Genomic DNA, 13,004 nt, shown 5'->3' with positions numbered 1-13,004 from the left:
GGCTTGGGTCCTGGTTACCTGAAGGAGCGCTTACATTCATATACGCCCACCCGCCCCCTGAGATCTGCGGGAGAGGCCCTTCTCCGGGAACCCTCTGTGAAAGAAATTAGGAGGGTAGGTACTCGGAGGAGGGCTTTCTCTGTGGTGGCGCCCAATCTATGGAATGCGCTCCCCAGAGAGGTCCGCCTGGCGCCGTCGTTATTTCTTTTTCGGCGCCAGGCGAAGACCTTTTTATTTAAAAGTCATTTTAATTGTTAACAATATTTGCTTATTTATCTGGCCAGGGCAACTTCTTTTATATTGTTATTTATTTTATATTGTTAATTTTAATTTTATATTGTTATTTTTGTATTTTATTGCATTTTATTGTGTTGTAAGTTGCCCCGAGGCTTTGGCAAGGGGCGGCATAGAAATGTTCTAATACATACATACATACATACATACATACATAAATAATTGACGAATGACCTGCAAGGACACTGCCAGCTTTTGCAGTTTCCAAATGTTCCAAATGTGTAGCTCAAGAAATGCAGCAAAATACCTTTCAAATGCACTTTGGAGCAAAAATAGGCTTAAGAATGCATATTTTGAGGAGCATGTTAAATATATATTTTAAGATCAAAAATAGGCTTAGGAATGCATATTTTGAGAAGCACTTTAAATATATATTTTAAGCTCTACAGAAAAATATCATTACACTATGTTGTCACGAGCAGAATTTGGAAAGTTCAGAAAGTTCGAAATGAGAACTGAGATGCTACTCTCTATTCCTTCAACATGTTCTTGTTGCATTTGACATGCTTTCTTATATACCTTTGTTGAAGAAATCAACCCTGGGCCTTTAGAGAAAACCAATTCACAGATTCTTTTACAAACCTGAGCACAAACCTACTGGGGAGTAAGTTCCACTTAGCTCAAGGGGAGTTACTTGTAAGTAATCATGTTTAGGATTGCACTCCTAAAGTATTACTTTTCTGGTATATTACTTCAGACATGTTACACAAGTTCTTTCTGTATTTTTAGCATGAAGATTTCTTTCAAACTGAAAACCCACAGTCACCCAAAACAGCCAACTTGCCAAGTGGTTCTCCAGGTTTATATTTCAACAGAAAACAAATTTTTGCAATGTCTTTGTCTTGAATGTAACCCCCACAACAATTCCACAATATCGATGTGAATCAATGCAGTTGTATGGTGAGATGTGTTATTACCACTAAAGTGTGACCTAAATGGAACACCCAAATGAATCAGGAGATTCCTGCTTTAGCAATGCGGAAGTGTCAGTAGAAGTGAATAGAAGGTTAATAAGGGAATGGAGGGAGTCAGGGCATCCCTACATATGTGTGAGCGTGAGAGAGGACGAGGGAGACAAAGTTCAGAGGAAAAGTGAGCATTGCCTCATAAGCCGTGCCAGGTGCCATCCTGGGCAGCTGCTGCCAGGCAGAGCTGCCAATTGCAACATTAATCTATACATACCAATGGTCTGGCTTAATATGAGGCAGCTTCCTCTGATACTATGAGAGAAACTATTTCAAAATTTCAGTTAAATATGCTTATCTTGAGAAAACAGTGCCTCCGGATGGCTTACTCCATCACTTTTTTCTAAATCAGGCACATGTCCAGGATACATGCAGCTCTACAATTTTTTGTATACTTTTTTTCTTCCATGCAGCTGAGATAGTCCTTCCTTTAGAATGCAGAGCTGCCCGCTGATGCCCCAGTGTTCAGCCCCTGAACAGAACCCAACTTGTGGGGCTGTGCTGGAAGCAAGCACTTTGTTTAGCTGCATTCTGGCTTCCCAATTCTTTTTCAAATTAAAAAACCAGAAAGGTTAAGAAAATATGGAGGTGCCAGGAGCTTTTCCTGCACCAAGGGAAATATCTGCAAGTGTATGGATGCCCAAAGGCTTTGTTCGACAACTGCAGTCTAATTGCATCATGGATCTATGCACAGCCTACCAATGTGCCTACAGATGCACCATTTTATTGTGAACTGAAATGATGCCATTCGAAAACTGGAGTCAGTGTGATGTTGCTGCAGTACTGTTTATTCTTCACTCCTGTCCTATGAATCCAGCAAAACATTTATAGGCTGATATTCGGTATAAATTAAAATTAAACAGCCAGTAAGGATTGCATTAATGTGGCCATAAACACCCTCAAATGCTTTGTGGTATATTTCCCAAACTTTTGAAATGCAGCTACATAAAAGATCACTCTTCACTTGATTTGCTGACAGCAAAGTGAGTAATAACTGTAGAAAACTCAAAATAAACTGAAAAGAAGAGAATGCAAAAAAAAAAAAAAAAAAAAGCTGCCATTGAACATACGCTATAAGCCTAAAGCTGTTTACTTGAAAGCAACTCCATGGAAATCCACTTGAAAGGAAATGGTAGAAACCATAGAATGACTCATTTTAGTACCTGTGCAGTGAAGTCATTTGGGATGCTAACATTATGGGAACATCTATGTGAGAGGTGATAAACTGTTTTCCATCCTGCTGGTTTAACAATCAGGGGGAGAAATATAAAATTTAATACAAAAATAAAACCTTAATGCTTTTTAAGCATTCTACCCTTTATTGAATTAATCAAGAGGACATATAATATCTTGTTTGGTGCTACAGAAAAGGGCTATGAGACTGTGGTCAATCTGAGCTCTAACAATATTGGTGGACTACGAAAGCAGCTCCAATTTATGGGAGCTCAGGCAGCAGCAGTGGTGCGGGTGTGTTTGCACAATCGTGCTTGATATGCCCACATGGCGCCTCCAGGATCAGTCCAACTGCAGCACAGTTATAATTGCTTGTGGAGGGTATAAAACACATGCGCTGGGATGCAACTTGAGAGACACTGCTTTGGGCTGCGTAACCCCTTTTTTCTCCCTTTATTCTATAGTGCACTAGAATAAAGCAGGTTTGGCTCTAAATGTCGTCTCAGGCTCTAAATCTTGTCTCAGCTTTTTGTCTTGGGGTCTGGGGTCCACCCAGGCTCACCCTAAACTGTTGACTGGCTGAGTTCAGTAACAACGTGACTATCATAGGGACTGCCTTTCCCACTAGGAACCTGCCAAGGTATTCTCTGGAGGAGAATCCCTTTTCATGGCACCACTGGTCCACAGAGTCTAAGGGCAGGTACACATGAAACAATTTCCCCTATACTGCCCCAAGAACCACAATTGGCCTTGGCTTATAGAAGGGGTGTGAAGCCAGTCTTTTCTGTTGAATATTTTAAAAGATATAGTATAATGTTTTCTTGATTTTGCAGTTTTTTAAAGTTCCTGTTTTAATTATGTGTTATTATTGTTTTTAATTGTTTTATAGTGCATCGCCAGCTTTTCAGCAGGTAAATGTTGTATTGAAATACAAATAACGAATACTTTACATAAATATGTGGGTGTCACTTTTGCAAGTCTTCATCTGTATGTCTGTTCTGTCCCATTTTTACATTAATCTGAGATTAAAGGGGTGACCACAAAGAGGTGTATTTAAAGAATACTTAAATACAACTTTTTAGTCAGTTGTTCACATAATAATAATTTCTAAACCCATTTCAAAGTATGCATATATAAATATATTTTGCCTTAAAATATGCCATTTTAAATGTGTCTGGGTGCTCTTTTAGTGAAGAACTGCATAGAGAATTTGGAAGATGCTACAGTATAAATAATAACTACAATCCTGGGCGCACAATAGTCTAAGACATGTGGACCAGGTCTGTTTGTACCAGCATTTCTGAGGATGAAATTCCTTCAGGATCCCTAGTTTTGTACCATGTCCTGGTTGTAAGAAAAGGACAGCATCTACAGAATACTGACTAGCTAGAGTAACAAAGCCTTATGCAGAGGCTTCAAATAGCAAAACAATCTGGCAAGGTCAAATCTATCAGACTAGGAGGAGTCATGCCACAGGTCAAGGGCCCCCAAGAGCTTTGTGCTGCGCTTTTGGCTTACTTTCCCCCAACATGAAACCCCTAGAGATCAAAAGCTACTAGTGAAACTCATCTGATTTTCAGAAATGGATGGCTAGACAGAATATGGGGGCATGGCAGCTTCAACTTTATTTGCGCAAAGTCCTCTGAAGTGTCAGTCCCTGATGGAACTCTAAGTCCAGTCTGATCTTTTTTATCATATCTGGCTTTGAAGTTGTTGAACTGCTCTGTGTGATTTTTAACACTCTCATTCTATGGTATTTTCCATCTTATAAAGTGTTCTGGAATGTTGTTGTTGTTGTTGAATGGCCAAATATAAATGAAATTAATTGATAGTAATTCATGGTGAGACCTGGTCCAAAGAGTTTTGGTAGTGGCCACAGTACCACAAATGATGACAAAATGCCACTGCACACACAGCAGTTCCTGGTTGTGAATTGCGACTACCTGAGTGCCATTCCAAGGCAGAAGGTTAGGAGTGCAGGAACAGAAACAAGGCAATTGCAGGGGCTGGAAAACACAGTTGAGGTTAGTCTTCATGGGATTCAGACATGCAGAAGCCAAGAAAACTAAAGGCCAATGCAATCTTGCAGTAAACCATCTGGGCAGACTTGGAAAGCCATTCTGCTAGCCTTTGGAATGCAGCTCCATGAAGCTTAACTGTTTACTGCAGCCACTGATTATGGTGGAGTGTCCTTAATCTCTCTACAATCTCCAGGATTTTGGGTGCAAAATTGCCCAATCGCAATGGACAATGGTCATGACTCCTCTGGCTCCAAACCAGACTAAGAAGCAAAAATTCTAACAAGGCCAATGCAATTTAGGAACATAGGCTTACTTTTTTTCTGGGGTATTATGGAGAGCAAAGCATTCAGTAGCAGTGAGCCAGCTTTTTACAGTATAATCTCAGGAATCTATATATGTCCTGCAGTGCGATTTGAAAAATGTCATTTTCAAGAGGTGCTATCAGGCTGCTGCACCAACACTCCTACTTAAGGTCTTCAGGCTACCCTGATCCATCCCCACTTATCAACTCTTAGTGATGTTAGGAATAAAATGGCCGCAGCATGAGTTCCTCTCTGCCCAAAACCCCATATGGCCTGCTTGCATGCTTGCCCCCTTTCTTCTGCATGGATATACACTGGGAGAGCAAAAGAGCCCTCCGGTTTGACTGGAAAAGGCAGGACACTGTTCCATGAATTCACAAGGCTCATGGAGAACCAAACACAGAGCTGGGAGGAGAGTCAGGTGCTAAAAACAGCTGAAGCCTGGGAAAAGCAAGCAAATGCTGCTCTTGGAAAGGATCTCAAATTCTACTACTAGCAAGGCCTCCATCTCAAGACTGGATAAGCCACTACCTTCATAATGCTAATGCAAATGAAAATATTGTTTGCTTCACTCAACCCCTCCACAAGTGTCCATAAAGCCGGATGTGTAGATTCCTGAATTATAGCCTTGATAAGCACATGAGAATTCACAGTGGCTTCAGAGATTAAAACAATTTAGCCTGAGGTAGTCAGTGAAGGACACTTGCAGAGGTGGATGCTGAGACTTTTTCTGACTTCTTTTTTAAGAGATGACAGGAAAAGGGTTCTAAAGTATGAATGTCAGGACTATTTAGCTGAGGCCAACAGAGGAAGAAAAATCCTTTGAACACAAGATTAACTGTTTTCCTTTTGACCAACTCACATAAAGAGGATGTTATGTCATAAATAATGCTCCCATTCTTTTAAGTTTTCAGAGAAAGAGAGAGAGAGGTACAGTCACATTTGCTCACAGCACTGAAGGGTGCCATTCCAAATGATTGTTCTTCCAGTGTGTACAGAAGGGGAATTTTTTTTCCCAAAGACAGTTTAAAATGATAGAAGCCAATTTATTTCCAAGCCATCTGGAATTCTTATTCTAACTTCTATTACTTAGTGACAATATACATTCATATGACATCCATTTTTTCTCCCTTAGCTATCTTTTCTTTATGAAGTATTTGTCTGTCCTTCACAATGACTTCATCTTCTGAAAGAATTTTATCAAACATGTCAACAAGAAGATAACTTGGGAAGGGGGTTTGGTATCAGAAGCAGAGTCAAAATAGGGCTCTCATTTGCTCCCATTTAACATTATTACCATCAAGGCATTATTTTCCTGACATATGATAGATGTATATCTAACACTTTCCCCAGGACAAGTACAATTAGTTCCCACTGAGGTTATTTTTAAACTTAAGACACAGTCTACATAAGTTTAGACAGAAGAAAATGATCTTACAACTCCTCGTGTCACTTAATCAGAATTCCTCCTCTTCCTCTTCCTCCAATTATCATCATCAATGTACATAACCATTTCACTCCCAAGGTGCTATTTCTGTTGTTTTTAGGATACATTGTTCTTGGTATTTTTAATCAAGAGGGTACAATTTTAGGTGTTAGCAGCACTTGCTTATTCATATTGTACTTTTTTTTTTTGGAGAAGGAGTTTGGTGACTCTTATGCTGAGGGAATCTTCTCATACATTTCAGCTTTTTTTCTGAGGCTTAAAAAAGTTTTCTTGGCAGTGTCCATGCTGCTGAACTATCTTCAAAACAGGTTCTCCACCATGCAACACCCCAAATAGCTCCTATAACACTGTAAAGTCACCATTCTCCTCTGCAAATTCTAAATAAATCAATAGGTAGAGGTGATTAGGCCCAGGTGTTGGGAATCGCCTGGCATGAACTTAATTTGTTCCACGATTCTGGTCACGAACCAAACTGAATCAAATTTCCCCATAAGGTTCAATGTAAATAAGGTTAACCCATTCTGAACCATATGTAATTTTTTTAACCACAAAAATATGAAACAAAGTACAGTACAGTATGAAGAGAGAGAACACTAACCTTGCTCGAGGTGACTTCTGACGTGGAGGACAGGAAGGTGGGTGGGGAGGAGGTTATTGTTTGGACAGAATCCTCCTCCATAAGGACATTAGGGAGATCTCCTTCAGGGGTTTCCTCTCTTCTTTGTCTCTTAGCTGCAGGGACAATTGTGATGAAAAATCTGTCTAATGTCAGTTGTTTTTTCCTGCATTTCTTAACACTCAGGAAATGAGGAGGGGGAGGGGGCACAGGTCTGTCTGTGACTGCAATCTCAACTAGAGGAAGCCATGACCACATCTCAGAATGGGGAAGATGGCCGCATTCATGTTCATGTGGGGAAGATGGATGCATTTGTGTTCATCATCTGGTGCAGAGTTCGCGAACAGAAACAAATTTTTGCCGAACTTTATTTTTGTGAACCAAATTGTTCCCGAACAGAAGCTTTCATGAACTGAGGTATTACTGTACATCCTTTGTCACAAAATAAACAAATACAGCTGTGGAACCTTAAAGTCAAATAAATTTATGCCTCATAAGTTTATGTGGGTGAGAGTCCACTGGCACCATGATGTCACATGTCCCAATCAGCTTACTAGGTGACTTCAGGGCAGTCACTGATTCACAGCCAAGCCTACCTCACAGAGTTGTTGTGAGGATAAAACGGGGAGGAGCAGGACCATGTTCTACCATGGGTTCCTTGAAGGTCAGATATTGCTATAATTAACAAATAAACAAAATAACAAAACTGAGGTTATCATACTTTGGACACATCATGAGAAGACAAGATTCACTGGAGAAGACAATCCTGTTAAGGAAAGTCAAAGGCAGAAGACAAAAGGGAGGAGCAAATATAAGGACGACTGAATCCATAAAGGAAGCCACAGCCTTGAAATTGGAAGAACTGAACAGAACTGTTATGGGCAGGAAATTTTGGAGGGCTTTCATTCATTGGGTCACTGTAAGTTAGAGACTATTTGACAGAACATATCAACAGCATGAGAAGTCTGATATGAACATTGAGCTATCCTGCATGCCACAACAGGCCTACGGTGAGTACTACAGTGAGCTGCAGGTGGCCACTCCAAACCCTAAGAAGGGATGGATAGCCCGGTTGAAGCTAACAGTGTATATTCACATGTCCGACATCCCTGTTGGTTGTCAAAAATGCACCTGGAAAACAGCACAGCTAGGGAATCTAGAATTAGAAAGAAGTGCAGCAGGGAGAAGAAACCAAGTGACTGTTGTTTAGGAAGGGATAGAAATATATGTTCTCATAGATGTATACCACCCCAGTGAATTCAAAACTGTAAAACTCTCTGCCAGTTGCAGGTGAGAATGCCTTCCCTTTTCCTTTCTTGAAGAAGCCTCCAAGTCCTAAACACAGGCAGTCTTAATTCATATTTGGAGATTCTTGCTTTAAGTCCTGGGGTTTCCCATTCTAGCCCCACAGTTCCCAACAGTGTGCATCAAAACAGGTGGTTCCCAGATCAGGACATTGGAATATTCTAGAATATTTGCTACAATTGCTAGTCTACATTCTCTCTTTTGTTCTTAATTCAGAGAACACCCAGTCTCACTCATAATAATGTAGATTCTCTTGTCTACTGTCAAACACGACCTAAACACACACCAATAGGTCTGAAGCTACGATATACACAGTGAAGTAGTTGCCAATGAAATCTACTTAGGATTGTCTCTTTAGGTTTAGGCTATGCAACGTTTCTTCTAAGCTGAAGACCTTCAGGACCCATTTTTCAACCACAGGTGGCTGTTTTTGTTTTAATGTCTTTAAGTCTATTCAGATTTACTTAATCTGAGGAAACAAGTGATTTGACCTGAAAAGGAATAGAACCCATTTGACAGGATGATCACTGAGCAGCTAGTAAGTGAGGATTTGAAAGAAAAATGCTTTTTTCTCCTCTCTTCTTTGCTGCTTCTTTGCAGGCCTCAAATATTCTCTCAAAGTTCCAAATAAATTATCAACATTGTCACAATCATCATCATCCTGGAATATTGGGATATCCTGATTGTACAGACCAGCCTATTTAGGCCACTCAAATATCTCAGAAGACATGATTTCAAATCTGTTTTGGTTTCATATTAGGAGGACCTCAAGTTAATTTAGAAGTAAATTTCAGCTCTTAACAGGTTGAAATGTCAAAGGTGATTAAAGTAGATGTTGACAGCATTGACTGGGACCACATGACATGATAAGTCACTATAAGTTGCTACACACCAGAGACTGTCGTGTTGTATGGAACCTCACTGGTTTCTCCAGGATGGCATGTATAAGGGCAACAAGCCTTCCAAACATATCTTGTTTTAGGGACTTGTCCTTGGGGCTGAGACTAGCTTTTCCCTTCCCCTACCACCACAAGCCATCTGGGGCTCATCAAGGCCCTTTTCCCCCTTTAAAACTGGGATGGATTGTGAAAGCCAGTGTCAAGACAACATCTGGAATTGCCTTTTTGGAAACTACAAGCAAAGCATTCAGATGCATCTTCTAAAGACTGCCCATAACTGCTTAGCATTTGGAGGAGGAGGAGGAGGAGGGAATTTGTGCAAAATTTGTGTGCAAATATACATACAGTTCCCCACATAACTGGACAGAAATATATTGCAGTTGCGCAAATTTAAAGTTTCATTTGTGGAAGTGTCCAGTGAGTTACTAGAACTGGTCCAGACCAGTTCTAAAGAGCTTATGTATTCATTTCAGCAGGGGATACAGTTCTGTGGTTACCAACTGCTTAGGCTTGGTTGGAACTTCTTTCACCTGTGAAGTGGCACGGAACAGCTGCTCACATCTGTGATCTCCCTGGAGTATGCATGGCACTCTGAATAAGTAATATATTGTTTTGAGTCCATCTGAATTAAAAAGAGATCCATGCCATATTCATGGATACAGATGCTGAGTCAACAATGCATTTAAATATAAGGGGTGGATCCAAGCTTAGTTATATTCAGAAGGTATTTAATGAAATACATGGAAGTAAATTAGTCATAACTAATGTTCTATTGATTTCATTGAGTATAATATAAGGGTGACATGCTCGACCTAACCCATGGTGAGCTTTCCAAAACCTCAAGAGTCATTGCTGGTTCACTGAGATATGAATTACATGCTAAAACAATTTGATAAATAAATATTTTCAAGGCAAGAAAAAAAAGCCAACACTATAATGACAGAATGTTAAAAAAGAATAAACAAACCCAATACGTCTAATTGCTTTCAGTCAGGCAAGCCAGCTGCCTTGAAAAAATAGACAGGAAAGGCAATTTATTGAAATTGCCCAGAATTTTTTTTTATTGTGTATTTATTTCATCAGTTGTAAGGGATTTATTAGACTGGCGGCTGCCACCGTAATTGCAATGTGCAGGTAAAGGAGAAAGTCCAAAGTCCAAAGTATCTGACATCAATTATCTACTGTAATCTTGTACATCAGCCTTTAATATCATTTATTTATGGTATAATTATAAACAGCTCTGGAATGTAGAAATCCTGGCACACACTATGTGATGTTGATATGGAAGTCCTTGCTATAATTAAGAGATTATAATAATTAGGGTCATGTATTGTTCTGAAGCAATGGGATTACTTCTCTTTTTAACAACAATAGTGACAGTAAAGGTGCAATATAGGCAAGCTTGGAATGAAGAAAGGCCTATAATTTGCAGCATACCCCAAGTTGTATACCTCTGGGTTATAGGCCATTTTTCTCTGACTATATTTGCATAGGACTGTATCTGCAGACACTCTTTATTATCTTGAAAGTAGCACCGCAATTCTGGGTAGATGCAACCAATTGATGGGGTTATCCTTATATTTGCATTTTGAGTCTGAAGGATTATAGGAAACCAAAATAAATGACATAACTATTAAAATGCTCTCAAGCAAGGAAAGTACTTGAAAAGATTAACCATAATATATTCACTAGATCTTTAATCCACTGAAACTAATAAAATGGAAAACATTACTCAGCCTCCAGCTGCTAACCTCCACTTTAAAAAATAAAATAAAATGCATTCCTTCTGAATAAATTGGGTGGGATCCAGAGTTAAAAATGCTTTGAGTGTAGATTCACTGTAATCACTGGAACTTAAGACAGTCATGACAAAGCCATTGTAATCCGAGCAAGCAAAGAAGCAAGTAGTTGTTAGAAACAAGGAGTGAACTTTCATTCCCAAATAACCTAGTTTTGCTATAAGAAGGGTGTTTCAACTTTCCTTATGCAGAAGAAAATGCTTTTAATATAACCTTAAAGCTCATTTACTTCAGTTGATATTAAAAATCATATTAAGACCTAAAATGTAAAGTGAGGGCTTAATAAGGCAAGCAGGTGAAAAAGATGAACAGTTATAAAGGGAGGAAGTTATAAAACTATTGCTCCAAAATGGGGAGTGGAGGAGAGATAACTTTCACTCCAGGAGTCTAGAAAGCAAGATGGAAGCACAGTTATCACTCCAAAAGAAGCTTCCCATCCCCACTTTACGCCAGGTACATATTTTATTTTCTGCTTTTTCAATATTTCTTCCTGTAAGTATTTGTGCTTTGCGTAGGCAGACAATCCAAGGCTTTTCCCATAAGTGTGGTCTCCCAAAACAACTGCAATGCATGGTCCAATAAAAGTCTGATGGAAAGACTCCAAATTGAATGAAGGTTTTCCTTTGACACAATGCCCTCCCTTTGTATACCAATGCATCACCTTGTCCTTGCCATAACATGTCCACAAAGAGCATTTGGTTGCATGCATGCTTTTCTCTGTGGCAGTTCTAGAGAACTAAGTCCATTTGGAGATTTCAGTAAACTATCTGCAAACAGCAACTTTGCTGACCGTTTCAGTTTTGTTTATATGGAAGAGAGAAAATCCACAATTCCTCTTAAATGGTTTCTTTACTTTTGAGAGAACTGCGTGAAGCAGGGAGCTTCTGACCTCAGCTAAGGCTGAGGAAATCATCTTTAAAACAGCACTTCTCAAATAATTTCCCCACTGATTTGATGAATAATTCTACCATAATGAATCATTTTGTGTCAATGTGAAATGTGAAAAGTGAACCCTGAAAATATATGGCTCAGCTTTACAGTTCATCAGTTTTACTTCTCAGATAACCCTTGTCAGTGTTCTATTGTGAACATGAAAATTCTGAGGTATATATGCAGTTATTTCAGCCATGCGAGTGTCACCTTTAGATTAAGGTTGTTGGATGAGTATCATATAATTGAAAACATGGGGAAATTTTCATAGTGTAAACATTGGGAATGGGGAGGCCTTTTTCACTTTTAACAGCCTTTTTCCCCAAAAAGAATTTAGAAAGATCACAGGCTCATCCTAACGTGAACATAACAGGTTAGTCAGTTCCTTGGGAATTTTTCAGTCCTACTGACACATCCATCAACCTGAAATCCTCCAGATGTTCTGGAATAAAATTACCATTATAGCTGGCATAGTCAATAGTCAGGCATGGTGTACATTACCATGTCAGGGATCTATCTGCATCCCAGCTTTAGAATTACGTATTAAACAGGAAGGATAACATTCCTGAAAGAACCCTCCCTGCACCCTGTTAGGTCCTCAAGTTTAGGTCAATAGCAAGTATTCTTTTCCTGGGTAAGGTCCTTGATTAGGAAGTTTCCAGTTGGCTTTAGGCACTCTTAGGTTAGACCAGAGATCAGGATCTATTTTAGTTGGCATTCACACCAGCTTTTGGCATAGAAACAGCCATTGTCAAGCAGTGTGATGACCAATGCTGGGAGAGAGGTAGGGGCTATGATCCGGTTGATTCCCTTGGATCTCTTGGCAGCCTTCAAGACCATAAACTATGGTATACTTCTGGGAATGTTTGGATGTTTGGCTCTAGAAGATGGAGTTTGGGAAATATTGCTCAGCCCCATGGATTTTCCAGCATGGATGCCTGCAGGGACTGTTTTTGTCCACCATGCCATTCACCTTCTACATGAAATGGTGGAGTGCAGTCATCTGGAGTTTTGGAGTGTGCTGTATTCTTTCCATCTTCATCAGTGGAAGATGCCTAACCAGTGTCTGACTGTGACAAAGGAAGAGATGAGTGCTAACAAACTGAAGTTCATTCCAGACAAGACCAAGATGCAGTTAGTTGGCGGTTCTTCTGACCAAAGAGATAGAATTCAACCTGTTCTGGGTGGCATTGCACTTCCCTGAAGGAGCAGCTTCTTCACTTAGAGGTTCTTCTGGAGCCATCTTTATCCCT

Source organism: Varanus komodoensis, unplaced genomic scaffold (genome assembly GCF_004798865.1).
Source record: "Varanus komodoensis strain SLA01 unplaced genomic scaffold, ASM479886v1 scaffold8, whole genome shotgun sequence".
Lineage (NCBI taxonomy): Eukaryota > Metazoa > Chordata > Lepidosauria > Squamata > Varanidae > Varanus > Varanus komodoensis.
This window is presented reverse-complemented; position numbering follows the sequence as displayed.